Below are 26,940 nucleotides of genomic sequence, written 5' to 3'. Positions count from 1 at the left end.
TGAGGTCCAGAGGAGGGCAGGGGCAGGTCCCAGGCGCTAGGGAGCCGATCTCGGGGCTGGGGTCCTAGGGAGGCTCCTGCGACCTCCAGGGCCCTAGAGCCAGGGAGGATGAGAGACCGGGCGCCTTTCGTCCAACCCTGGGGGTGGGCAGAGGCTCAGCCTATGCCGCAAGGCAAGCTGCTCCTGGCCAATCCGTGCCGCGGCCCCTTTAAGAAGGGGTGGTGCTTCAACCTGGCGCTAGGGAGGCCGCCAGCCGGCATTCCAATACGAAAGCCGAGACTGCGCTTCCTGCGCGGTCCCAACAGTCTTAGTTACGTGGTTAGAGCGAGCTTCGGAGAAGCAGTGGTGGTTTCCATGTGACGGCGGAGGAAGAGGGAGGTCTTGGAGGTAAGTGGCGGGGGCATGGACCCCACGGGGAACCCTCCTGGCCTCCCTGCACCTTCCTGGCCGCTCCCTCATTTCGGGCTCTGACTTCTTGGTAGGCATCTGGGCCCGAGTTGTTTGCGTGGGGGCGGTTGTGGGACCCTGGCCGCGGCAACGTCTACATCCCCGTCAGGAAGTCTATGCCCCTGTCCGAGCCGCGTTCGGTGTACAGGAGCGCCCTGGCCCAGAGCCGGCGGTGAAGCGCGGGACCTGGGTCCCTGTGAGCCCCACGGGACTCTGAGCTGGGGTCTAGGGTTATTTTTGATGCCTCAGGACCGTTAGAAAGAGACCTTGTTAGAGCAAGGGACAGCTGTAGTCTCAATTCTTTGAGGAGTCTAGCTATTTAGCGGTTTTCCATGGTGTGTATCCTAGTTTACATTTCCACCTACAGTGTGTGAGTGAGTTCCCCTTTTTCGAAAAGCACACACACATTCCTTTTTTTTTTTTTTTTTTTGAGATGGAGTCTCGCTCTGTCTCCCAGGTAGAGTGCAGTGGCGCCATCTCGGCTCACTGCAACCTCTGCCTCTCAGTTTCAAGCAATTCTCCTGCCTTAGCCTCTGAAGTAGTTGGAACTACAGGCGCCCACCACCATGCCTGGCTAATTTTTGTATTTGTAGTAAAGACGGGTTTCACTATATTGGTCAGGCTGTCTCAAACTCCTGACCTCGGGTGATCCTCCCGTCTCAGCCTCCCAAAGTGCTAGGATTACAGGTGTGAGCCACCACTCCCGGCCTCTCCTATTTTGAAAAAAATTTCTAGGAGTATTCAATAAGTGTGAGATTATCTGCGTATGGTTTTGAATTACAGTTTTCTAATGAATAGTTAATTTTGAGGACCTTATCTCTTATCTGTTGCTAGATTTTATGTCTGCGCAGAATTGTCCAGGTTCTTTGCGACATATTAGATTGTATTATTTTGCTACTTTGTAGTTTTTTTGTGTGTGTGTACACATTAGATGACAACTCTTCATGAATTACCTGATTGCCTGAAGTTTTTGCCTAATCTATAGGATGCTTTTTTATTTGGAAAGTAGTTTTCTTTGCTGTGTAGAAACTTTTCAGGTTGATGTAGTCCCATATGTTTATTTTTGCGTTTCATGCATGTAATTTTGGTCACCCGTATAAGAAAATATGTGTCAGTGACAAAGCATTTAATTGTCAATGAGGTTTTTCTTCCAGGGTATTACTTTTCGTCTTTGCAAAGGTGAGCAGAGATTCAAGTGACCCAAAATATATGCTCAACCTCTGTGTTAGTTAAAAACATTTTGTGATTTATGGTCTTTTGGCCTTCAATTTGAGGGAGGTGATTTTCATACATTGTGTAAAATAAGGGTCCTATTTCTCGCTGCTGCATCTGGATATCATTTTTCTTAAAGGTATTCATTGACCAGACTCTGCCTTCCACATTGTGATGTTCTTTATCAAAGTCGTTTGACTATGTCCATATTTGTGTTGGTCATGTTTTTGTCCTCCTTGTTTTTGTCCATAGTTGTAGGTATTTGTTTTTATGCAAGTACCATATATCTGCTGCATAACTACACCTTGGCAGTGTAATTTGATATCAAGCATTGTGGGTCCTGGCTTTGATTGTATTTCTCAGGATTCCTTTAGATATTCATTACTTTTGTGGTTCCCTGTGATTTTTAGCAATATCTATTTATTTCTTTTAACATTTTTTTGCAACATAAAGGTCCATAATTAGGGGTACATTTTCATACATGTAGATTGGGTAATGATCAAATCAGAGTACTTAGGATGTCTATTCCCTCATCTAGGTATTTTTTGTGTGTGTGGAGAGAACATTCAAAATTCTACCTTCTTGCTCTTTAAAAAAATGTAATCTTGTTAACTCCAGTCACCAGGCTGAGGAGGAGAACACTCAGATTTATTCCTTTAAAGTTAGGATAACTCTGTTTCCTTAACCAATCCTTCCCCATTCCGCCTTTATCTCCCAGACCCTGGTAACCAATATTGTGCTTTCTACTTCTTTAAGATAAACATCTTAAGATTTCACATGAGTGGTATCCTGCAGTGTTTGTCTTTCTAGGCATAACTCATTACATTTAACATAATGTTTTCCAGGTTCTTCTGGGTTGCTCTAAATGACACTGTTTCATTATTTTGATGGCCAAATAATATTCCCTAGTGTATGTATATGAGAGTTTCTTGATCCCTTTACCTGTGAATGAACAGGTAGGTTGAATGTGTATTCAGTAGTGCTAGATGGTATGTTATTTCTTTTTTTTCTATTATTTGCAGGACCCCCAACTGTTTTTTATAGTGTTAATACTAATTTACATTTCCACAAACAGTTCTACTTTCTGGAAATTTGTACCAGGAATTATCTTTTTAAATATTTTTATCTTTTTGTAATATTCATTCTAGTTAGAGTGAGATGAGATCAGAGTGTGGTTTTGATCTGCATTTTTTCCATGAGTAGTAATGTTAACCACGTTTTTGTAAACATTGGGTCAGTTTCCTGTCTTCTTTGCACAAATAGCTCCTCAGGTTATTTGCCCCATTTTGGTCTGGTTATTTTTCTGTTTTTTTTTTTTTTTTTTTTTTTTTTTCTGCTAGCTGGTAGTATTACTGGCTTGTACCTTTTCAATAATAACCACTTATTCACTGTATGTTTGCCCAAACTTTTCTTATAATTTTTAGTATACTTTTTCATTGTGTTCATTGTTTCCTTTGTTGGGCCCAAACTCTTCGGTTTGATGTGGTCCCAAATGTATATAATTTCTTGGTTTGCTGTGCTGTTGTTTACTAATCAAGGAAAAACAAAATCACCAAAGCAGTCCATTGTCAATTATTTTTTTCCCTTGTATTTTTGTTACTTTTTGCATACATGAGCAAAAAGTGAGCGTACATCCAAGTATATGCACATCTCTAAGTATATGCACACCTGAGGTTGTCTTTATAGTAACTTTATGGTTGCAAGTTTTGTGTATAATCTTTAATCCTTTTGAGTTGATTATTGTGTATTTAGTACCGTAAGAGTCTTGTGTTATTCTTTTGCATATGGATATCTAGTTTTTGAAACCTTTTCCATTGTGTCATTTTGGTGGTGTTTTGAAAAATGTGTTCACTCTATATAAATTTGTTATTTGTTCACTATATAAATTTATTATTGAGTGTCCTTTTTGCTTATTGGTCTGTGTTTCTCTGTGTATGCCAGTGACATATGGGTTGGTTAACTAGGGATTTTCATTTAATTAGAACTCAGGGAATGTGATGCATCCTGTATGGTTTGTATTTCTCAGGATAGCTTTGGAAATTCAGGGTGTTTCATATTTCCGCATAAATTTTGGCATTGTTTCTTATATTTCTTAAAATACTATTTGCCATATACTAAATGTATATAATTAGAGAGTACAAGGAAGATTTTGATACATGTATATGTTGAGTAATGATAAAATCAGGTTATTTAACATCTCTATACCTCATATAGTTAATATTTTTTGAGTGGTAACAATATTCAGAATCTTTCCTTTTAGCTACTTTGAAACATATGATACATTTGTGTTAAGGCTAGTCACCCTGCTGTGGAATGGAAAACCAGAATTGATTACTCTTTTCTGAGAGTAAGTTTGTACCCATTACTGATTCCTTCCCAGACCCCCTCCACCTCCCCGGCAGCCTCTAGTAACTCTATTCAACTTTCTACTTCTAGGAGATAAAACTTTTTTCAGTCTACATGCCTGCGATCACATGGCATGGGACTTTCTCTACCAGGCTCATTTTTTAGACCTGATGTGCTCCAGATTTCTTTATGTGGCTGCAGATGGCAGGATTTCCCAAAGCTTTGTGGCTGAAACATATTTCGTGGTGCATCTGTACAGCAGTTTCTTCATCCCTGCAGCTGTGTACGGACAGGTAGGTTGGTTCTGTACTTTGGTCACAGCTACAAATGCTTTAGTACCCACGGGAAGGCAGATAGTTCTCTTCAACCTAGGGATTTCAACTGCTTCAGATGTGGAACCAGTGGTGGGGGCTGCAAGCTGACATGGTAGTTCTACTATGAATTTTTTCAGGAACCCCTAGCTGTTTTTTCATAGTGTATATACTAATTTACAAACCCACCAATAGCGTGTAAGAGGTTACCCTTCTGTAAATTTACACTGGCTGTCACCTTCAAAAATTTTGTTTTGTTTGTTTTTGATAGTATTCATTCTGAGAGGAATGAGACGGAATCTTGGTGTGGTTTTCATGGACATTTTTGTGAGGATTAGTGACGTGGAGAAAGTTATTTGAGAAATCCCCACGTTGCTTTCTATGGTGTCTGAACTGGTTTGCATTTCCACCAACAGCAGACCAGCATCCCTCTCCTCCTCTGCCTCGCTGGCATTCATTCTTGTGGACTGTGTCATAATTTTCATTCTGACAAATGTAAAATGCTATCTCATGGACCTTTTGCTTTGCATTTTTCTGATGATTACTGAGGTAGAGAAATGTTGTCCTGTCCGTTGGTAGCTGTAAACCTTCTTTTGAGATGCGTGTTTTCATGCCCCTTGCCCTTTTTCTTCATTGAGTTTTTGTTTTGCTGATTTATTTGCTTAACACATTTGAGGTAGATTCTCGATAATAGACTTCATCAGGTGCATATGTGGGAACATTTTCTCCCGTTGTGTAGGCTATCTGTTTACTCTGTTGGTAGTTTCTTCTGCTGTGCAGCAGCTCATTTGTATATTAGGTCCTACTTGTCAATAATTGTTTTAGTTGCACTTGCTTTTGGGGACTTAGGCATATCCATGCTCTGCCAAATCCTCTGTGAAGAAGGGTATTTCCTAGGTTTTCTTACAGGCTTTTCATAGTTTGAGGTCTTGCATTTACATATTTCATTCATCTTGAGTTAATTTCTGCACACGATGAGACACAGGGGCCCGCCAGTTTTTCTTCTGCAACTGGCTAGACATTTATCCCAGCGCCATCTATTGAGAGGAGGGAGTCCTTTCTCCAAAGCTTATTTTTGTGGATTCTGTTGAAGATCAGATGCTATTAGGGGTGCAGGTTTATGTCGGGGTCCTCTAATCTGTTCCACTGCTCTGTGTGTAATGGGGTCCTTAGCTTTTCAATGAAATTTAAAATCGGAAAGTGTGACACAACTGATGTAGTTTGGATTTCTCAGGATTGCTTTGGAAATTCAGGGTGTTTTGTGGTCCATATGAATTTTAGCCTTGCATGTTTACATATTTTTCAAAAGGTTGGCCACATAGTAAAGTTATACAATGGGGGAAGTTAGAATGGGGCATTTTGGTTAATGCAGACACAGAGGAATGGTAAAATCAGGATATTTAGAGTCTCTATTATCACAAACAGTTGTTCATTTCTTTGTGGTGAAAACAATTTGGAATCTTGCATTTGCAAGAGTCTGTATTATCACAAACAGTTATTAATTTCTTTGTGGTGAAAACATTTGGAATCCTTTTTTCCGGATTTTGTGAAAAAGGTATAATGTTGTGTTAACCTCTAGTCACTGTACTGTGGAACAGAGAGGAACAACTCGTTCATCTAAGTGTAACTTTGCACCTATTTCTGATCCCTGCCCATGCCCCCTCGTCCTCCCAACATCTGGTAACCACTATTGTGCTCTCTAGATCTATGCAATAAAGCCTTTTATTTTGGATTCTATGTGAGTGAGATGTGGCAAAGTTTTTCTTTCTCTGCCTGGCTTAGGTCATTTACCATGATGTCCTCCAGGTTCAACAGTGTGGCTCCAAATGATGAAATTTCATTCTATTTTTCTGGTTGAAGAATATTCTATTCGTGTACATCCACCACAGTTACTTTATCCCTTCATCTGTGGATGGACAGGTAAGTTTATCCTTTATCTTGGCAATTGTGAATAGTGCTGCAGTCCACATAGGATGGCAGATATCTCTTGCATGGACTGATTTCTTTTGCACTGAAAGTGTACTTAGTAGTAGAATTATTAGTGAATTCTAGTAGTTGAATTGTTAGAACTACCACTGAAGTGGTAGTTGTAGGTTTAATTTTTGGAGGAACCTCCCACTGGTTTCTGTAGTATGCACACTAATTAACATTCTTATCAAATGAGTTCCTTTCTGGAAATTTACACCAGCATTTATGTCTCTTTTAATATATTTTATCGCTTTGGTAACATCCATTTGAATTATAGTGAGATGATATGTGTGCTGTTTTGATTTACATCTTTCTCATCATTTGTGATGTTATCCAAGTTTTAAAAACCTGTTTTCAATGTTATGTCTTCTTTGCAGAAATGCCTATTCAGATTATTTTGCCCCATTTTGTTTGGTTATTAGTTTCTCTTTTGTGTTTTTGCTAGTAAGTAATGTTAGTTGCTTAGACATTTTGAAGACAATCTTTTTTCAGATGTGTGTTTGCTGAAACCTTTCTTGTAAACTTCAGGATAATTTTTTATTTTTTTCATGGTTTTCTTTTTTTTTATCTGCTTGGGCACAAACTCTAGAGTGTGATGAGTCCCACATGTGTCTGTTTTCTTGGTTCCCTGTGATGTAGATGACTGATGAAGAAAATCAAATTATGACCAAACTAATCTATCACCCATGCGTTTTCCCCCGTATTTTTTGTTTTGTTTTGGCATACTGTGAACACAGGTCCACGCTGACCTAAATATACCCACACTGTATGTCCTCTCATCGGAGGGGCTTGATGCTTTCAAGTTTTGTGTATGAGTTTCTAATTCATTTGAGTTGATTGTTGTGGCTTTTACACAATAGGGGTCCTATTTTATTATTTTACATAGGAATATCCAATTTTCAAAACTATTAAACAGATTCCACTTTCTTCATTGTGTTTTTTGGTGTTCTTTTACAAAATGGGTACACTACCTAGGAATTTGGGTTTGTGATTGAGCTGCTTTATTCTGTCTGTTGGTTTGGGTTTCTTACTTAATGCCAGTCATCTATTGTTTAGATAACTAGCTTTTCAATATATTTTGAAATGGAGGACAGTGATGCATCCCATGTGCTTTGTATTTCCAGGATTGTTTTAGAAATTCAGGATGTTTCATGGTTCCATGTGAATTTTAGCATCATTGGCATCTTTCTTTTTAAAAGAAATCACCCTAGAGTGTATGTATGTAACTAGAGGGTGCAGGAGCCATTTTGATATAGGTACACCTAGCATATTGATCAAATCACAATATTTAGCGTTTATGAAGTCCTCTAAGTATTACTTGTCTGTGGAGAGGATATTCAGCATCCTTTCCAGCTATTTGGAAAATTCGCTGCAATATTAACCCTAGTCACCCTGCTATAGAAGAGAAGGGCCGGATTCATCTCAGTTTTCTAAGTGTAACTTTGTACCCATTACCAATCCCTGCCCAGGCCCCCTCTTCTCCCCAGCCTCTGGTAACCACTGTTGAACTTTGTACTTCTATGAGGTCGTTTTAGATTCCACATGCATGTGTTTTAGATTCCACATGTGTGAGATTATGCAGTATATGCCTTTCTCTGCCTGGCTCATTTCATTTAACATAATGGCCCCCAGGTTTTTCCACATGGCTGCAAATGACTAGATTTCACCCATTTCTATGGTTGAAGAATATTCCGTTCTGGATGAACATTGCAGTTTCCTCATCCCTTCATCAATGGATGAAAAGGTAGGTGTATTTCCTATCTTGGCTATTATGCGTACTACAGTATAGAGGGCAAGGCGGGTGTCTTTTCCACGTAGGAATTTCATTGGCTGTAAATGTACAGCCAGTGGTGGGTGGCTAGATGAAATGGCGTTTTTACTTTGTTTGAGGAGCTTCCAGCTGTTTTGCCTAGTCTGTGTACAAATAGACATTCCCACCAATAGTGTTTGAGAAGAGTTTCTGCGAGTCTATACTGGTGGTTTCCTTTTCAAACTTTTATTTATTTATTTATTTTTTGTTTTCGGTAACATTCATTCTATGTGGATGGAAGTGGTATCTCAGTGTGGTTTTCCTTGACATTCTTGTGAGGATTAGAGCTTGAGAGAAACTTTTCTTTTACCTGTGAGTCAATTTCACATCTACTTTTCAGACATGTCTATTCAGGTCATTTGCCCAGACTTAACTTGGGTATTTGTTTTTGTTTCTGTTTTTGTTTTTCCCTCACATGGTACTGTTAGTTTCTTGCACGTGTTTTATAATGACCCCTTTCAAAGATAGGATTTTCCCTAGTTTTCTTCCAATCTGTGAGATGCTTTCTCTTCTGGTTCATTGTTTCCTTTTCACTACATAAGAGCCAATGTTTTCCGTAGTCCCACATGTTTATATATTAGTGGTGACTTGTGTGTGCAATTAAAAACAGTGAAAAAGATTGCCAAACCATGGCATTGTCTATGGGTTTTTTTCTTCTAATTTTTCTTTTCTTTTTATTTTTATATTTTACATTTTGCAACTTGTGTGCATAGATTAGTCTTATAAAGTATACACTAACCTTGTGTTTTCCTAAGAGAAGTAAGTGCTTTCAAGATTTAGTTTAGGTCTTCAGTGTAATTTACATTGACTTTTGTCCTATTTCACTGTTTTTCATGTGGTTATCCAGTTTGCTCAAAATCATTTATTGAACAGACTTTCCTTTACCCATTGTGCCATTTTTTGTTATTTTGAAAAATGTGTTCCCTGTATATACATTTGGGTGGCATATGGGACTCCCTCATTCTGTCCATTGGGTAGCCTTTATATTTTTATTCCAGTAGCGGGTTGTTTGGATAAATATAGTTTTTAGTTGTTTTATCTTTTTGCCCACTTAGTACCTTTAGTTTCTTGTGTATGTTAGATAACAGTTCCTTTCAGATACATGATTTTCCGTAATTTTATCCCGATCTGCAGGATGCCTTTTCTTTGGGTTCATTGTTTTCTCCTTGTTTAGGAATTTTAAAGTTGTCCTTTGTCTAACATGTTTATATTTGCTTTTGTTAGCAGTGATTTCTGTGTCCCATTGGGAAATAAGAGAGATGGTGAAGCTATCGTATTGTTTATTGTTACATTCTCCTTAATTTTTTCTTTTTGCAACTGGTGTGCACAGATTCAGGTTTCCCCAAAATAGACACTCACTCTATGTTTTTTCCTAGGAGTTTTTTTTTGGTTTCAGGATTAGACTTAGGTGTTCAGTTTATTTTGTGTTGACGTTTGTGTCTTGTGCAACATAAGGGTCTTACTTTAGTCCTTTGCATGTGACTATCCAAGTTTCTCAACCTGGGTGCCTTTGGTGTGTTTCTAAAAAATGTGTTTACTCTATGTAATTTTGGTCTGATTATCTGGCTCCCTCATTTAGTCTGTTTGGTTGTCTTTCTGTGTTTATGCCATTAATGGATGGAGAGGATCAGTGTTAAGTTTTATTTTGTTTTCTTTGTATGTGTGTGTTTAAGCTTTCAACCTTGATTTTCTAAAAGAATACCTACTTTTACTGTGATTAACAATATTACGAACACAGTACCAGTTGGGTGGTTCATCAATCTAGAATCTGTATCTCAACAGGGGCAAACATTAATGAAATAATAGAAATCACAGAGGTATTTGTCAAAAGAGCACTCTAATACACAAGTAAGTTCCAGTATAAAAAGTTTCAGTAGGCCAGGCACGATGGCTCATGCCTGTAATCCTGTCACTTTGGGAGGCCGAGGCAGGCAGATCACCTGAGGTCCAGAGCTTGAGACCAGCCTGGTCCGCGTGGTGAAACCTCGTCTCTACTAAAAATACAAAAATTAGCCAGACGTGGTGGTGTGCACCTGTAATCCCAGCACTCGGGAGACTGAGGCAGGAGAATAGCTTCAATCCCAGAGGCGGAGGTTGCAGTGAGCCGAGATCATGCCGTTGAACTCCAGCCTGGGGGCAGAGCGAGACTCCATCTCAAAAAAGAAAAAGTAAACAAATGTCACTTAAACTGTGTAAGAGTTATAAAGCAGTTAAACATTACCCCCAAAAGTTTGGAAGGATATATAAGGGTGATATAAGATCATTAACTGGATTGAGATACGCAGAATACCACAGACAAATAGGACATATGGATGTAAAAGTACAACTTATAAATATTAGAAGCCATTGTATCAACACATTAGGATATTGTAGCATGACCAGACATCTTTTGTGGCAGGAGGGCAAGTGAGGTTCAGCATTAGGGAATCCACTAATACTATTAAGCACATTCATAGAGTTGATGAGAATGCCATGTGTAAAATGGCATTCATAGATGTAAAAAGACATTGTCAGGATTCTACAGCATAGTATATTTTAAAAATTTAACCAAATTAGAATTGCTGTAAAAATGTATAAAATATTAAATGGATTTGTACAAATAAAAAATAAACCACAATTTTAGAAAAGTGTATTTAACAGTATGAAGAGGTCAATGATTGTTTAATCAGTTGATAAATTGAGCTTTACTGCAATATAGCTACTATCTGATTGTGCTCTGGAGATTAGAAAATTCATTGTAAAGAAGAATAAATAAAAATATCCCATGAAAGTCTGAATATAAAAAATAACTTTTCAGGCCAGGTGCGGTGGCTCATGCCTGTAATCCCAGCACTTTGGGAGGCCAAAGCAAGCCTAGATCACGAGGTCAGATTGAGACCATCCTGGCTAACATGGTGAAACCCCATCTCTACTAAAAGTACAAAAAATTAGCCAGGCATGGTGGCGGGTGCCTGTAGTCTCAGCTACTCGGGATGCTGAGGCAGGAGAATGGCGTGAACCTGGGAGGCCTAGCTTGCAGTGAACTGACGTTGTGCTGCTGCGCTTCAGCCTGGGTGACGGAGGCAGACTCCATCTCAAAAAATAAAAAATAAAATAACTTTTATTTTCATGTATTGTAAATACTTGGAAATTGAAAGTGAGATGTTGATTCATGACTGAGAGAACCATGAAGTATAGAATTCAAAAAATAGAATTAAACATATATGGAAAAGTGCTGTACAATAAAAGCAGCAGTGGTAACAGAGGAGATGTAGGCTCTGAGTATCTCAGTGGAGACAAGCCCACAGATATGCAGCAAAACCTTTGTCTCCCTGATGTTTTTGCCTCCTGTTGGTCGTGTGCTTTCACACATCAAGAGAGGACATTTAACATTTGAGCCTGAGTGTCTTTTGCTATTGTCTGATGGGTGATACTTTTGCTGGGATAATCCATATTGTAATACGTTCTTGGGCCCCACAGGATTAGTCTTGGTCATCTAAGATGTTACTGACATTTTATCACCTCAAGATGTTACCGACTTTATCACCTTCAACTGACTTATATTTATTCTTTGAAATAACCAGACACACTCATTGTTTCAGCAATTCTTTCAGTTGGTGATTTTCCTAGTGCAGTACCTGTGAGGTCACCTCTCCTCAAATGTACCCACGGGTGGTAACAAACAGTTTATAGGAGGGACCAACCATGTGTGGACATGGAGTGGGTCATTTCAAGATGAGTTAGCCTGTACCCTAAAATGGCACAGACAGGAGAAGCCACAATCCTTTAGAGAGAGAAAAAAATTACAAAGTACAAATATCCTTTGTTAAGAGAAACAGAGACCATCTTCATAGGATGCAATAGTATTAAAATGTGTTCTTATTGTTCAGCTCCCACTTATGAGTGAGAATATGCAGTGTTTGATTTTCTGTTCCTGTGTTAGTTTGCTGAGGGTCATGGCTTCCAGCTTCATCCATGTCTCTGCAGAGGACTTGATCTTATACCTTTTTATGGCTGCATAGTATTCCATGGTGTGTATGTAGCACATTTTCTTTTTCCAGTCTATCACTGATGGACATATAGATTGGTTCCACGTCTTTCCTATTGTGAATAGTGCTGCAGTAAACACATGGAGCAGATGGTGCTCACAGCAAGATGGACCTCTGAGCAAGATGAGCTCCAAGCATGATGGAGCTCAGAGCAGATGGAGCTCCAGAGGAGAGACGGAGCTCTGAGCAATATGAAGCTCGGAGCAGATATTGTCAGAGTAAGATGGAGCTCCAAGCGTATGGTCTCAGAGCAATATGGAGCTCAGAGCAGATGGTGCTCAGAGCAAGATGGAGCTCGGAGTGACTGGAGCTCCGAGCAAGGTGGAGCTCAGAGCAGATGGTGCTCAGAGCGAGATGGAGGTTAGAGTGATTGGAGGTCCAAGCAAAATGGAGCTTGGTGCAGATGGAGCTCTGAGCAGATAGAGTTCAAAGCAAGATGGAGCATGGGGTCATTGGAACTCAGAGAAGACAGAGTTCAGACAAGAAGGAGCTCCAAGCAAGGTAGAGCTTGGAGCCGATGTTTCTCTGTGTAAGATGGAGCTCAAAGCAAGATAAAGCTTGGACTCACTGGAACTCTGAACATTGCTTTGAGCAGTTGGAGCTCTGAGCAAGATGGATCTCTGAACAAGGTGGTCCTCAGAGCAGATGGAAAGCTGAGCAATAAGGAGCTCTAAGCAAGATAGGACTTTGGTGCAGATATTGCTTGATTTTAGATATAGCGCAGAGCAGATGGTGCTCACAGGATGCACCTGAGTGATTAAAGCTCTGAGCAAGATGGATCTTGGAGAAGATGGAGCTTTGAGCAACATGGAACTCATAGCAGATGTTGCTCAGGGTAAGACGCAGTTCCAAGCAGATGGTACTCAGAGCAGGAGAGAGCTCAGAGTGATTGGAACTCCAAGCAAGCTACAGCTCGGAGCAGATGGAGCTTTCAGTAAGGTGGAGCTCAGAGAAGATGTTGCTAACAGTAAGATGGAGCTCCAAGCAGATGGTGCCTAGAACAAGATGTAACACCAAGTAGATGGTGCTCAGAGCAAAATGGAGCTCGAAGTGATTGGAGCTCTTAGCAAGATGGAGCTCAGAGAAGATGGAGCTCAAAGCAGATGGTGCTCAGAGCAAGATGGAGCTCAGTGTATAAACCCTCGTCTCCTGTAGTGCTCCCAGGCTTATTAGGAGGAGGAAAATTCCCACCTAATAAATTTTGGTGAGACAGGTTGTCTGCTCTTGAACCCTGTTTCCTGATAAGATGTTATCAATGACAATGCGTGCCCTAAATTTCATTAGCAATTTTAATTTTGCCCCATCCGGTGGTCCTGTGATCTTGCCCTGCTTCCATTTGCTTTGTGATATTTTATTACCTTGTGAAGTATGTCATCTCTGTGACCCACACCCTATTTGTGCACTCCCTCCCCTTTTGAAAATGTCTAATAAAAACTTGCTGGTTTTTCGGCTTGGGGAGCATCACGGATCCTGCCGACATGTGATGTCTCCCCCAGACACCCAGCTTTAAATTTCTCTCTCTTGTGCTCTTTCCCTTTATTTCTCAAACCAGCCAAGACACTTAGGAAATAGAAAAGAACCCACGTTAAACATCGGGAGCGGGTTCTCCCGATAGAAAGGAACTATAGGCCAATATTCCTGATATACATAGATACAAAAATACTCAAAAAAAAAAAAAAACTAGAAAACCAAATTCAATAGCACATCAAAAAATAATACAGTATGATGAAGTGGGATCTATTTCTGGGATGCAGTGATGGTTCAACATATGCAAATCAACACACGTTTTACTTCACATCAACAAAATGAAGGGCAAAAGTTATAGAATTATTTCCAAAAGTGCAGAAAAAGCATTTGATAAAATTCAACAGGTCTTCACAATAAAAACTCTCAGCAAACTAGGCATATCATAGAAGAAACATAACTCAACATGATAAAGGTCATATATAACAAAGTCACCACTAATAGTATGCTGAATGGTGAAGAGCTCACAGCCTTTCCTCTAAGCACGGGAACAAGACAAGGACACCCATTTTCACTACTATTCATCATAGTACCGGAAGTCCTAGCCAGAGCAATCAGGTAAGAGAAAGAAAGAATATTCATCCATGAGAAAATTGTCAAATTGTCTCTTTTTTTGGTAGATGTCACGATCTTATATCTAGAAAAACGTAGAGACTCAACAAAGAAAATCTCTAAGTTCAGTACAGTTTTAGATATAAAACCAACACATAAAAATCCATAACATTTCCATATACTAATAATTAAGTGAAAAATCAACAAGGTAATTTCATCTACAATAGCTAAAAAAAATAAAATATTTAGGGAATACATTTAATCTAGAAGGTGAATTACATCTACAAAAATACTGTAAAAGTCTGATTAAAGAAATTTTAAAGGACACAAACAAATGGAAAGATATCTCATCTTCATAGATTGAAAAAATTAACACCATCAAAATGACCATACTACCCAAAGCAAGCTACAGATTAAATGCAATCCCTATGAAAATATTAATGCCATTTTTCACAGAAATAGACAAAACAATCCTAAAATTTGTATGGAGTATCAACAAATCTTCAAATTATACAATGTAAGATCTAGGAATCCCACTACTGGGTGGGTATTTCTTTAAAGAAAGAGGAATCACTATATTAAAGGGTTATCCCTACTTGTGTGTTTATTGCAGCACTATTCACAATAACATTTATATAAAATCAAAGTTTCCACCAATGAATAATTGGACAAATGTGTATGTATGTGTGTGTGTGTGTATGTGTATATATATATGTATATATATATGTGTGTGTATATATATATGTGTGTATATATATATATATATATATATATATATATATATATATATACAGTGGAATACTATTGGGCCATATAAAGAACATGAGTGGAACCAGAGGTCATTATGTTAAGTGAAATAAGAAACAGAAAGAAAAACTTTGCACACACTCACTCATATGTGGAAGCTAAAATGATGATTTTTATAGAGACAGAGAGTAGCATAGTATATGCCTGAGGCCTGGCACAGTGTGTGGGTGAGAAAGGGAATGAAAAGAGGGTCGTAGATGAGTACAAACCCACAGTTGGAAAGGAATAAAATCTAGTGTTTAGTTGCACTGTAGGTTGGCCATAGTTAACTATAAGGTATTTTATATTTCATTGCTAGAAGAGATAACTTGAAATGTTCCTGACATATAGAATTGATAAATGCTCAAAGTGATGGATACCACAGTTACCCTGACTTGATCATTACAAATTCTATACATGTAAAAACATATTGCATGTGCCTTATAAATATGTAAAATATTGTGTAAATCAATTTTTAAATCTACTTTTAGCAATTTTGACATATACAGTGCATTATTAATCATATTCATTATTTTTTGCACTAGATCATTCAATCTTATTCCTCCTCTGTAAATGAAATTTGGGTAGTTTCTGATCAACATCTTCGCTTTCTCCATCTACCTTCTTCCCTAGTGACACATTTTTTCACTCATACTAGGTGACATTCAAATTATAGAAATTAATGGTTTTGGTATACAACAAGCAAATAAACATAATGTGAAATAAACTTGTTAGAAAGTCTGACTAATTAGGAATAAAAATAAATGGGCAGCATTTTTGGCCAGAAAACAAGGGATAACTATTATTTTTAAATACCAGACCCAAGGATTTGAAATGGAAAGGTTTAGGCCTAAAATATGTTATTGAATTTATGACAGTGGAAATTCAGCATATCATATTTTCTGAGCATTTTTAAGTAATAGAAATTATTCACTAATATGTAGCCAACCAATAATATCTAGCTACATTCAAATTTTATTAAGGTTTTAAAAATTAACTTCTGGGTTAAATGGAAGATTCAAACTGAGATTGCATTTATGGATTGAGGGAAATGTTAATGAGGAAGCATGTGATGAAAGCCAAAAACCTAAATTCAAATAAGCAATTTTGGCAATATAAATTCTATAGAAAAACAGGGAAGTACTCATTTCAAAAATTTGTGCAAAATGTAAAATCAGTTTTCTAGTATTAAAAAGTTACACATTACAAATTTTTGTTACCTCATAGTATATTGGAGGAGAGTTATCTTTTAAATGAAATAACTTGGGATTTTTTATGAGATGCTATTGTCTGCAACCGAAATATATATTCATATATATTTTATATATAATATATATATATATTATATAGATATATATAGTTTTCCTCATGTGTACACTGTTGATATTTGGGCTTTTTAGGAAAATACTATACATATTAAAAACATTTAGTACAGAGAGCTAAACTTCTCAGAAAGTCATAAGAATTCCTAAAATGCTGAATAGAGTTGAAGGGAAAATATGAACATCTCCCAGGTATATAAGTGAAATAAAGAAACAATCCAGAAACAACTCATCAAGCTAAGAAGCAAGTGCTGCTCTTAGATATGGGTGAACACAATGATGCCAAATCCATGCAGGTTGTCTGACTTGCCATAAAGCAAATGAAAAATAAAAAAAAAAACCTTAAACTGACTGCAGATATCTCAAATCTGAGAACCAAATTATAACTTACATTGCACACAGAGAAATAAGTTACTAGAATGAGTGTCAGAAGAAATTCAATACAATAAAAAAAGAAAAAAAATAACAGGGAAAGAACAAGAAGCTATAAGCTTAAGAAGTTATATTTGGAAAACAGCTGTGTAGAAGATAGATATTTAAAAATACAATTAATATAATCAACATATAGGTTAAAAATTAAAGTTTTATCTAGGCTGATGAGATTAGTGAACAGAAATTAGCACAATTATTATATTCCAATACAGTAAAAAGAGAAAACATAATGGAAAACACAAGTATAATTATACATATTTGAAGAGTAGAGGTAGAAGAATGAGAAAACAAATTAACTGTTTCCTTAAAATATATTTTAAAATAAATAGCTATAGTCAAAGAGTTGGTAACTTATAAGTGTCTACAATTGAAAACATGAATTCAGAAATTCAGTGCGTCAACAAAGAGAAAAATAATACATAAAAATCATAGTTAATCTGCATAATACCAAAAATGAGGAAAACACTAAAAATCAGCAAAAGAAAAATACGTAACTTGCAAAGATAAGAGAACACAGCTTTGTAGAGCCACAGCCAGAGAAATGAATACTAATAGAGGTGAGTAAAGTTATCATTAAACCAAGAATTAGATACTTAGCTAAAATACCTTAGTCAAAAAAAGAGTAAAATATTTTCAAAAGAAAAAACACTAAGTGATTTGGTTATGAATGGCAGCTTCTTAAGAGTACACTTCAAGAAGAAAGAAATGCTTTTTGTGTGTAAAAATTAAAGAGTAAGAGACTTGATTTGGGAATATCAAAACCTGGTGAACTTTGAACTAAAGAAACCAAATAATTCTTGGTAGCATCAAATTCAAAATATTTAGATATGAAATTACAATTTTACACATTTTACTTAAGTCAGATGAAAATCCCATGCTACTTCAATAATTTAACTGAGGGAGGAAAAATCTATTTTTTCAGAGGATTATTTTTCTGTTATGATCTTATTAAAAATTGATGCCTCTTTTAGTTTATGTTTTGCAGAATATTGATTATTATTTTTTCAATTGATTTGTACCAAAAGACAAATTTATTTGTACCAAAGAACAAATGAAAGCATGAAGATGGACCACAAACCTTTAGATATCCAGGATAACTGGGTTAAAAGCCCACCACATGGTTAAGGAGGATAAAATAATGATGTCCACTGAACCCATGACAACAAAGCAACTCACCAGCAGCAGGATGTATGGTTGGCACTTTTCTCTGGAGAGGAACTGGAGCAGAGGCTGGGACTGTGAAGGTGCTGGGATCACCTCTGGTGCTTAAACTAGAGTGTCACCATGCACACACTTGAGAGCAACATAATTTCTACAAAGAAAGCATTCAGGGAAAATGCCAGAATAAAAATTAGTCCCCTGATTATAGAGATTATCTAGGAAAAGGAGCAGTATTTACTTGTCAGTATTTGTGAGTTGACTGGTCTGTGTCACTTGAAAGAAGCTACTGTGTACATAATCATGTTACTTCTGGAAAATGAGGAACCAAAAAAAGAAGAAAACATGGATAATGTAATTTGTGGATTTATGTTTAACTCTTACCAAGCAGGAAGTGCTAGGATTGATGGTGATGGCCTGGAGAGTACTCAGGAGGCAGGTGGTACAGAAGGAGAGGCCCCTTGTCACTCTGCTCAGGTAGAATTACATTTTGCATTTGAAGTCATTCCAAAAATGCTGTGACTCAAATACATCCAGACACAACAAACACATTACTATGAGAAGCGTCACTATGTGAATAAAGGCCAAGTGACAGGTGATCAGGCCATGGGGCTTAGGCTTGTTATTCAGAGAGAATGTGAAAATGTTGGGGGGGGGGGAAAGTAAGTGCTGGCTTACTCCAATGCCAGCTTGGAAATAAAAGGCATCTTTTAATGATAACATAAGTGGAAAGTATGTTCTTCTAAATGGCAAAGAGGAAACGTTTTGTATATCTGGAAAAGAAAGACCATCTCATTAGTGTTTATTATTTGGTAGTCAATATCTTTATCACAAATCGTCTTCATTTTTACATTATCCTCTTATTCTAAATAAATCCAGACTATCTCATATAACTTCTTGATAATTCAGTCTCTACATTATTTTCTGCATTAAATTGTGTATGCAATAATATCAATAAAACATATATGTATTAATATTTGTCTCACCAAGTCATCCACAATGATGACCTTATAGGATGCACACTCATTGTACCTGGACCTCTCCTTTTAGATTTTGTTTTATATTCTCTCATTTTATATTTAGCATGTTGATACCATTAACATATAAAATTATTCAATTATATGTACAGTTTATGCAACTGGGTGGAATTTTTTGATAATATGGAGAAAATTACCAGAGCAAGCAGTTGAAAAAATATCTGTTTGTCTTTCTAAGGTGCCATCTTTTTGACATTTTTTATTCTCCGTTTTCTTCATATTTCTGGACCCTTGTTATTACACTGAACTCACCATTCTAATTCATGATAATATCCCCATTTTTCATCAGAAGATTAGCAATCTTGATCTTATGTACAACTTTATATGCCTGTTGCCATTAGTTATAATATAATCCCAGTATCTGAGAAGTAGAACATAAACATCTTTGGAGGGCATTATTGTACTTACCAAAACCCTCTTAGCTGTACCACCTAAAAATGACCCTGGGTCTTTCCCAGTTTTGTTTCCATCTAAGAGATTCTTTATGTAAATTCTTTTCAACACATCAGCATATTTCTGATGTCTATCATTGACTTTTCAAGAGGATAAACACTAAACACTACTTGCAATAACTTTATGAAAACCATAAAGTTACATCAAAATGATCACATCATGATCCTTTTTTTGGAGATCCTACTTAATATAGGAATACCTTCTTATGCCTTGAAAAATACTTTGGTCTCCAATTTAAAATATACTTTTCCTCAAATTGTCTCAGGAAATCCACAACATCAGAACACCTTGCACGATTTCACTGAACAATTTTGCAGCTACTAATGTTATTTGCCAGGATGTAGGCATCATTGTGTTATCAAATGTATTTAGTCCAGTGACTCAAATGATGTAGCTTCACAACACAGAAAAAAATGAAATACTACCACAATGACTCAGCTTCTTCTGAGATAAAAGTGGGTCAAGTTATATTTCATTGTCAATTATCACTATACTGTATAACATTGCTCTACATCCTACTGATATCTATGAGTTTAGAAGAAACACATTTTGTAGTTAAAATTGTTGTTTATCTTTGTCCAAAAGCTTAAGTTAGTAAAGAAACACATTTATGTTACTGCCAGAACGAATAACTGATAGTTCTTCAGCATTTGTCTGCACCCTCAGCAAAATTTTGCTCTGCTGTCATGATGGAATCAGGAAAAGCATCAGGATACTCTTGACTTAAGAACTTAATAGTCTCTATATGTTGAGGGTTCAAAATTCTTAAATCAGTGGAAAATTACACATACAACAGGAATTACCTATAATTCCCAAGGACAGGCCATAATTGAAAGAGCTAATAGAACCTCAAAACTCAATTTGTTAAACAAAAAAAAAAGAAAAAAGAAAAAAGAAAAAAGAAGAAGAAGAAGAAAAGACAGTAAGGAGTATAACACTCCCCAGATGCAACTTAATCTAGCACTCTATACTTTAAAATTTTTTAACATTTATGGAAATCAGACCTCTACCTCTGCAGAACAACATCTTACTGATAAAAAGAACAGCCCACATGAAGGAATGAAGGAAAACTGATTTGGTAGTAAGATAATAAAAATAAAACATGGGAAATAGGGAAGGTGATAACATGGGGGAGAGGTTTTGCTTGTGTTTCACCAGGAGAAAATCAGCTTCCTGTTTGGATACTCATTAGACATTTAAAGTTCTACAATGAACCCACTGGAGATGGAAAGAAAAGCACCTCCATGAAGATGGAGACACCTCAATCGAGCATCCTCAACTAGCCAGGTAAACAAAATGGAGTTTCTTATGTCTTCCTTTTCTACATAGGCACAGTAACAGTCTGATCTCTCTTTCTTTTCCCTGTATATCCCCATTTTTCTTTTGACAAAACCAGTAATACAATACGTAAACATATATTAATAATATTGGCAACTATTTGTAAATTACATGTTTATATACTTTTATTAATACAATACATTATAAGCCACACACCAAAAAAGATAAAAAATAATCAGACAACATAAGAATTTGAATATTTTTCTCTCTTACCTAAGATATATTCAGCTCACCCCATGTATTTTATGTCCCTCTTTCTGCTAATAACAATAACACACTAAAAAATACTTTCTCTGAATCATCAGATGGAGTCTTCCTTCAACAGTGCTCTTCAGGGAATTGGTGCTGAGGCAGGACAAGAAAACAGCATGATATCATGGATTAGAATTGATAACTAAAGTATAAATATTCTCATTATTTTTTTGGAAAATTTACAGAATGTAACAGCTGATAATAGCCAACAGAATACATGTGCACCCCAAAGTTATTTGTTGTTTATTTAAATTTTAGAGTTAATTTTATGTCCTATATTTTTATTTGATGAATCTCTCCACTATGACAAATCATAAAACTTGCAATAGTATGGTACAGACATGAAAGTAATAGTCTAAAATAAAAAAACAGAGACCTCATCTATGGGTGGGTCAGAGTGCACAAGAGAATTGCATTCTACCTGATACTTTAAAAGCTCATGAATCTGAATGTACACCTCAATTCTCACTCTGAGAAATGTCAGCCAGAAGCTGCTGGGAATGACGATCAAGTTCTTGGGCACCTCAGGAGACAGATAACACAGATCAAGTTTATCCTCATTACATTGGCTTTCACCTTAGACTATTCAAAATATTGTAAGCCTAATGTGTCTGTGTAATCACAAATAATGTGGGGAAAATGTTACTATTAAATAAACCCAAAACAAAAGACTGATTATAAAGTCTGTGGGCTTAAAAGAGACCTCTGAAGAAAAAAGGAATATGCTAAAAGAAACAAGCCATTTATAAAACTTTAGGAGCTACTTTGCATGAAACTAATACATTATTTGAAAAAAAAAGTTTGTTTAAATATCTTTTTAAAATCTTTATCATAATGTATCATTTTAGTGTTATTTTATTTATAAGAATGATGTTAGTGTATAAACGAATATACAGTAATCTTTTCAGTTGAGTGTAATCTACATGAGAAAATTATTCTGTGTTTTGTCTTATTACTGAATTAATCAAAAATGTCATTTCAGTATGCATTTTATCATATTCATTGAGTAGCATTTTAAGACCTGTGACTAGTCACTGACAACAGAAAATGTGAGGATTTCAGGTGAAATAGCAATGAAATATTTAGGTACAAATCTAATAAAATAAATAGAAGATATATATGAAGAAATCTAAAAAACTGTGATTAAAAACCTCAGAGAAGATCTAAGTAAGGGAAGAGATAATCCACGTTTAAGAATAGAAAGATTGTTAAAATGTCAGTAGTTCTCTACTTTATCTACATATTCAATGCAGCCCCACTCAAAATTCCAGCAAGTTAGTTTGTGAATTTTGACAAACTGATTCTAAAATTTATATTGAAAGACGAAAGACTCAGAATAGCAAAGAAAATATTTAAAAAGAAATGCTATAGAAGTGACACTACCCAGCTTCAAGAACTCCTATAAAGCTATAGTAATCAAGCATGTGTCTTTGTAGTAGAATAATTTATAATCCTTTGGGTATATACCCAGTAGTGGGATGGCTGGGTCATATGGTACAGCTAGTTCTAGATCCTTGAGGAATTGCCATACTGTTTTCCATAATGGTTGAACTAGTTTACAATCCCACCAACAGTGTAAAAGTGTTCCTATTTCTCCACATCCTCTCCAACAACTGTTGTTTCCTGATTTTTTAATGATTGCCATTCTAACTGGTGTGAGATGGTATCTCATTGTGGTTTTGATTTGCGTTTCTCTGATGGCCAGTGATGATGAGCATTTTTTTCATGTGTCTGTTGGCTGTATGAATGTCTTCTTTTGAGAAATGTCTGTTCATATCCTTTGCCCACTTTTTGATGGGGTTGTTTGTTTTTTTCTTGTATATTTGTTTGAGATCTTTGTAGATTCTGGATATTAGCCCTTTGTCAGATGAGTAGATTGCAAAAATTTTCTCCCATTCTGTAGGTTGCCTGTTCACTCTGATGGTAGTTTCTTTTGCTGTGCAGAAGCTCTTTAGTTTAATTAGATCCCATTTGTCAATTTTGGCTTTTGCTGCTGTTGCTTTTGGTGTTTTAGACATGAAGTCCTTGCCCATGCCTATGTCCTGAATGGTACTACCTAGATTTTCTTCTAGGGTTTTTATGGTATTAGGTCTAACATTGAAGTCTCTAATCCATCTTGAATTAATCTTCGTATAAGGAGTAAGAAAAGGATCCAGTTTCAGCTTTCTACTTATGGCTAGCCAATTTTCCCAGCACCATTTGTTAAATAGGGAATCCTTTCCCCATTTCTTGTTTCTCTCAGGTTTGTCAAAGATCAGATGGCTGTAGATGTGTGGTATTATTTCTGAGGACTCTGTTGTGTTCCATTGGTCTATATATCTGTTTTGGTACCAGTACCATGCTGTTTTGGTTACTGTAGCCTTGTAGTATAGTTTGAAGTCAGGTAGTGTGATGCCTCCAGCTTTGTTCTTTTGGCTTAGGATTGTCTTGGCAATGCGGGCTCTTTATTGGTTCCATATGAACTTTAAAGCAGTTTTTCCCAATTCTGTGAAGAAAGTCACTGGTAGCTTAATGGGGATGGCATTGAATCTATGAATTACCTTGGGCAGTATGGCCATTTTCACAATATTGATTCTTCCTATCCATGAGCATGGTATGTTCTTCCATTTGTTTGTGTCCTCTTTGATTTCACTGAGCAGTGGTTTGTAGTTCTCCTTGAAGAGGTCCTTTACATCCCTTGTAAGTTGGATTCCTAGGTATTTTATTCTCTTTGAAGCTATTGTGAATGGGAGTTCATTCATGATTTGGCTCTCTGTTTGTCTGTTATTGGTGTATAAGAATGCTTGTAATTTTTGCACATTGATTTTGTATCCTGAGACTTTGCTGAAGTTGCTTACCAACTTAAGGAGATTTTGGGCTGAGACAATGGGCTTTTCCAAATATACAATCATGTCATCTGCAAACAGGGACATTTTACTTCTTCTTTTCCTAACTGAGTACCCTTTATTTCTTTCTCTTGCCTGATTGCCCTAGCCAGAACTTCCAACACTATGTTGAATAGGAGTGGTGAGAGAGGGAATCCCTGTCTTGTGCCAGTTTTCAAAGGGAATGCTTCCAGTTTTTGCCCATTCAGTATGATATTGGCTGTGGGTTTGTCATAAATAGCTCTTATTCTTTTGAGATACGTTCCATCAATACCGAATTTATTGAGAGTTTTTTTTCATGAAGGGCTGTTGAATTTTGTCAAAGGCCTTTTCTGCATCTATTGAGATAATCATGTGTTTCTTGTCTTTACAAAGATACACGCACACGTATGTTTATTGCGGCACTATTCACAATAGCAAAGACTTGGAATCAACCCAAATGTCCATCTGTGATAGACTGGATTAAGAAAATGTGGCACATATACACCATGGAATACTATGCAGCCATAAAAAAGGATGAGTTTGTGTCCTTTGTAGGGACATGGATGCAGCTGGAAACCATCATTCTTAGCAAACTATCACAAGAAGAGAAAACCAAACACCGCATGTTCTCACTCATAGGTGGGAACTGAACAATGAGATCACTTGGACTCGGGAAGGGGAACATCACACACTGGGGCCTATCATGGGGAGGGGGAGGGGGGAGGGATTGCATTGGGGAGTTATACATGATATAAATGATGAATTGATGGGTGCTGACGAGTTGATGGGTGCAGCACACCAACATGGCACAAGTATACATATGTAACAAACCTGCACGTTATGCACATGTACCCTAGAACTTAAAGTATAATAAAAAAAAAAAATGAGAGTTAACCTAAGCAGAAATTTAGAACAAAGGATAGAAAAAAATATTTTAATATGTCCATATTATTTGAAGTCTCTATGGACTTCCTCTGAATTCAGTTAGTACAAGAAAAAATAAATCTAAAAACAATAAAAAAAAAAAAAAGCTATAGTAATCAAGCAATGTGGCACTAGTAAAAGAACAGAGAGACAGATCAATGGAACAAAAGAGAAAGCTCAGAAATTGACCCACACAAATAAGTCAGCTTATCTTTGAGAATAGAGGAAATGCAATTCAATTGAGAAAAGGTAATTTTTCAACAAACGGTACTGGAACAACTGGACATCCACATGCAATAGGAAAAATAACAAAAATAAAAAAACCCCTAAGCCCAGATCTTGCAATTTTTACAAAAATTACTGAAAATGGATTATAGACATATGTAAAGGGAAAAACTACAAAACTCTTAGAAGATAACATAAAGCAGAATCTCAATTACCTTGGGTTTGGCTCATTTGATACACCAATAACCAAAAACATGGTCCATGAAAGCAAAAACTACTGAGTTGAGCTATATTAAAAATAACATTTCTGAACTGCAAAAGACACTGTTAAAAGAATAGAAGGAAAAGGCACAGAATGGGAGAAAATAATTGCAAAACACTTAACTGATAAGAGACTGGTATCCAAAATATGCAAAAAAATAAGTAAATTAAAAACATTTAAAACTCAAGAATAAAAAACAACCCAATTATAAAATGGCAAAGGATTCAAGCAAATACGAATGTAAAAGTTGTGAGGTCTCACTAAAGAGCTTAAAAGCATGGCAAATAAGCATATGGAAAGATACTCGGCATCATGTGTCCTTAGGAAACTGAAATTTAAAATAACAATGATATACTGCTACACCCATATTAGAATAACTAAAATCTAAAACACTGACTACACTAACTGCTAGTGAGGATGTAGAGTAACAAGAGCTGTCATTTATTGCTGGTGGAAACGTTTATATATTCTATTTCTATATTCTATAGTTTTATATATTCTGTTGGATTATATAAATGTATTTTTACTTCTCATATTCTTCCTATATCTACAATTGTATTTGTTTTTTTATACTTTGTCTCTATTTGATGATATTCATTCTGCTCAATATTTCAGTTTACTAATCTTTTTATCATGTGAGTCTAACTTAATATTTAACCCAAATATTGTGTATTAAACTTATTCATTTTTAAAATTTCTCTTTGGCTCCTTTCCAAATATGCTTGTTTAGTTTACAATTTCTTAGCCTTTTCAAATCATTTTTTAAAACTTTCTATTTTACCCATTGTCTTTAGTTAAATATTTTAAGTATATTTAAAATAACTAAAATTTATACAAGTAATTTTTTCACATTATTTATACTGGTAGCTTATTTTCTTGTGTGTTTTATATTTTATGATTTGCTTCTCACATTTGGGATAAATTCAATCAGTCCTTTTTTTTGGTTATTTCAAGGGGGTAAATTGGGCAATCCACACATGTTTGAGGTCCTTGCAATCAACCAAGACCTGAAGGGAGCAGCGGCTTTTCAGTTTTATTACTCCTGTAAATCCTTCTAGTTTTCTAGTTTATTTCTGGTCCTGCGGAAATATTTTTTCTATCAGTTGCATCGGACATGTTGAGGATTTTTGAAACTTTTGAAGATTTTCAGTTCTCTGCGTTAAATAATACTTGGGAATATATATATAAAATGTGTGTGTATATATATAATGTGTATATATATATACTTTTTTTGTTCTACATCATATAGCCACACTGCACATAGATATTTTCTGGTAAAACAGTATCTCATAAAAAATCTTAAGATTCTATAGTTAGAATACCATAACCTTCATATGCTACATGGTAATATTAGTAGAATATACATATTTTTTTAAAACTTAAAAGTATGTTTATATTTTGTACAAATTTCTTGAGTAATAATCCTCCTCTTTAATTAAAAATATATGTGTATAGCCAAAAATCATGACTTTTCTGTGAACTTAAGACAGTACTGGTAGAATTAATTAAATAATTTTTGATTCTTTACCTCCAGTCAAAATGCTTTCTTAGCAAATCTCAGGCTCTATAAAGGTAATCGCAGTTTAAATTTTCTATTTACTCCAATAGTTACTTAAAATAACCTTTGATTAGATATTGCTTGTTGGGTATACTTTGATACTTTTGTCTGTCATTTCATAATACTTAGATATTACCTATAACACTTAA

At 36.1% G+C, this 26,940-nt stretch overlaps 1 long non-coding RNA gene across 2 annotated transcripts; it reads left to right on the top strand.

Moving 5' to 3' along the window:
• The first annotated feature begins 229 nt into the window (after positions 1–229).
• Positions 230–22,502, top strand: LOC111536031. Of its 2 annotated transcripts, XR_002729629.2 has the most exons (7): positions 230–387; positions 2,505–2,615; positions 4,096–4,298; positions 6,099–6,236; positions 7,917–8,028; positions 20,545–20,673; positions 21,030–22,502. It is a non-coding gene; the product is annotated as an uncharacterized LOC111536031 (long non-coding RNA). The 2 variants fall into 2 exon arrangements; XR_002729628.2 differs by lacking the exon at positions 2,505–2,615.
• Positions 22,503–26,940: the final 4,438 nt, after the last annotated feature.

The sequence above is a fragment of the Piliocolobus tephrosceles genome, chromosome 9 (assembly GCF_002776525.5).
Source record: "Piliocolobus tephrosceles isolate RC106 chromosome 9, ASM277652v3, whole genome shotgun sequence".
NCBI classification, from domain to species: Eukaryota; Metazoa; Chordata; class Mammalia; order Primates; family Cercopithecidae; genus Piliocolobus; species Piliocolobus tephrosceles.
This window is presented reverse-complemented; position numbering and strand designations above follow the sequence as displayed.